A 2,881-nucleotide genomic window follows, 5' to 3' on the forward strand; every position below is an offset into this window, starting at 1 on the left:
TGTCTGTTTACTTAAGTTCTCATAACTTAGTATGTCCTCTGATTAGAATTTGTTTAACGCTGCTCTATGTTTTGTTATGACTGGAGCGCTGAGTGTGGCTACTTTTGTCTGTACTTCTTCCTCACCTGCGACTCAGACTCCATGATTTACACAGGTGTGACTATAAACGTTTACAATTTATGAGTAATACCAGTTGCACAGATAAAAGTAAAAAATGTTTTAGAATATACATTTTTATTTTATTTTATCGTGATTATTCTTAAAATAATTAAAATGTCAATATATTTAAATAATCAATTTACCTTTATCAAATTTAAATTCACTTTTATTGAATTTACTTAATTAACTTTATTTAATGTATTTGCTATATAAATATTAATTCAAAGATACCATGTGTTCTAATCTATGATGTGTGTGCGTGTGTGTGTGTTTGTCTTAACTCCCACACAGGAACTGTATGGATCAGCAGTGCATCAAGGCTGTACAAAACAGTATACTAAACACATAAAAATAATGAATAATGAATCAAACAATGCTTCAATGTCCCACAATCCAAATGTATTTATTGACATTTAAATGTTTATTTATTCATATATCTTTTGTTTTACTTATTATCAAAACCAACCTGTCAGCACTCTCTTCAGATTGAGTACAGCTGTCCACTCATATTTTGTAATGCCAAGCTAAATGCTAACCTAGCCTTACTAGGCCTCAGTAAGCTAATTTTTGCTAACCTAGCTCAATGCTAAACTAATCTTATGCTAATCTAAATTATGCTAAACTATGCTATGCTATGCTAACCAATGCTATGTTAACAGTGACACTTCTCTCCGGCCCACGTCTAACGTGCAGCACGTCACACAGCCTCGTCACACGCCCTCGTCACAACGACACACCTCTTATCTCAAAATGTCTCCTAAACAGAGCCTCTTCTTCTTCTTACTGCGTCACATGCGCACACAAAAAATCAACAAAGAGCGAGCCTTTTTTTTTTTTCCGTAATCAAAATCTCAGACCCTTCTTACAAAACTATAATATCGCACAGTCACAATCACACCCAGACAACCGGGTGGATCACCAGCACAGTTAAAAACAACCTCAACAGTCAACTATTTTTCTCACCCAGAAGCACAGCTGTATTATATCAGAACCTAATAATAATAAACAACATTTATCATTCACTCTGAGCTGGACAAAATGGCTCGGGGGAGGGAATTCTGAGCTTCCCTGCTTAGGCTGCTGCCCCCGCGATCTAACCTCCGATAAGCGGAAGAAGATAAATAGATGGATGGATCATTCACTCATATGATTTCTGAACATAAACTTTGTCTATCTTCTCATAAACACACACATTTTGGACAATTTCACACTTTTACAGATTAGCAGGGATGTGAGAGAGAAAGCGTGAAGGGGGGATGCGGGAGTGTGGGAGTAATGCTTGCCTTTCAAAGGAGGGAAATAAAACAGACCAGACCCGCAGGTACATACACAAGTGTTATTAAAATACGCATATATATAAATGTACCAACAAAAACTGAATCACTCCACACTCACACACACTTCTCAACATTCACTAATATACACACACATTAACAAATCACAAACCACCCCATGTCAGGACAAATATAAACAACTATGCACGCGTGCTTTTTGTGGAACGGCCGTCTTATAACACGCAGGTCCCTTACTCATAAACGGCGTTTAACCCGTTCAGCCCAGTTATCCCTACGTTACCACCCTGACCAACACGGAAAACCGGCCTAAGGCGCCGTACAATCACTGGGAATCACCCAACAATCCTGCAGACATCGTGTTTGGTCAGTTCCATAAAGTTTCACCAAGTTTCACCAAAGCTCGACCGTATGGAGCCCGATCTTCATCTGTCTAAACTGCAGCACACTAATCAGAACGTCGTGACAGATCAATCGATCTCCTTTACCGGAGTCCCTGAAAGTCACTGAAAATGGGGCCTCTATCCCTGCAGCTTCCACATAAACAAATGTGTTGCACTTTCGCAGACTTTCAAAAAAAAAATTTTTTATAGTCAAATGTACCACCTGGCCAGTGAAATTGCCTTTACTTTAGCTGTATTCAAACCGCCAACCGAGTGTAGTTGCAGGAGAAAAACCCCTCTGCTGACGACGCCAGAGGGAGGAAGAGGTTAAAACTGTATTTGTCTCAAATAGTCTGCGCAACACACTCCAAACCACCACAATTCTAGTAACAATTCCCCTTTGTTAAACAAAAATCACAAGTTTTCAAACAAACACACAGACAATATAATCACAGATAAACAACCCAATCCAACCATAATATACCCCATTCCAGGTTGTTTTTGGAGAACCTAGCTAGACCTATCTTTTATCAAAAACAGGTTCAGCATTTAGTCTTACCAGCCCCGATCATCTCCAGACAGACAGATTTACACATTAAGCAAAATTGCTTACCTTTAGATGCGCACGTGCAAACCTCTGTCTGCCTGAGAGTCCTGATATCGACCTGCAGCGTTCTAGACCATCCTGTTCGTGACGCCAATTTTATGTGGTGGATGGTCCGAAGCTCAAACAGCAACAAAAGTGAATTTAGTACGAAATGTTTATTTACCCATAATCAAAAAGTACAAAGTTGGATTGAATTGCCCATGCAGACAGACAACGTCCTCCGGAGGACTCGAGAATCAAGCAAATAACACATAGCCCTTGTCACTTGGCCATTGTATCTGTTTCCCTCATGCGTCAAGGTCCTGTTGTTTTGGACCTGTTTGTTCTGCAACATCCTTGAATCCCTTAGTCATAATAAACAATCAAAACATTTTGTAGAATGGTCAGACCGACCATATATTCAACTTTTACCCACATATGGTCCTTCAATGGTTCAGAAT

The sequence above is a fragment of the Entelurus aequoreus genome, linkage group LG13, assembly GCF_033978785.1.
Source record: "Entelurus aequoreus isolate RoL-2023_Sb linkage group LG13, RoL_Eaeq_v1.1, whole genome shotgun sequence".
Classification (NCBI taxonomy): domain Eukaryota; kingdom Metazoa; phylum Chordata; class Actinopteri; order Syngnathiformes; family Syngnathidae; genus Entelurus; species Entelurus aequoreus.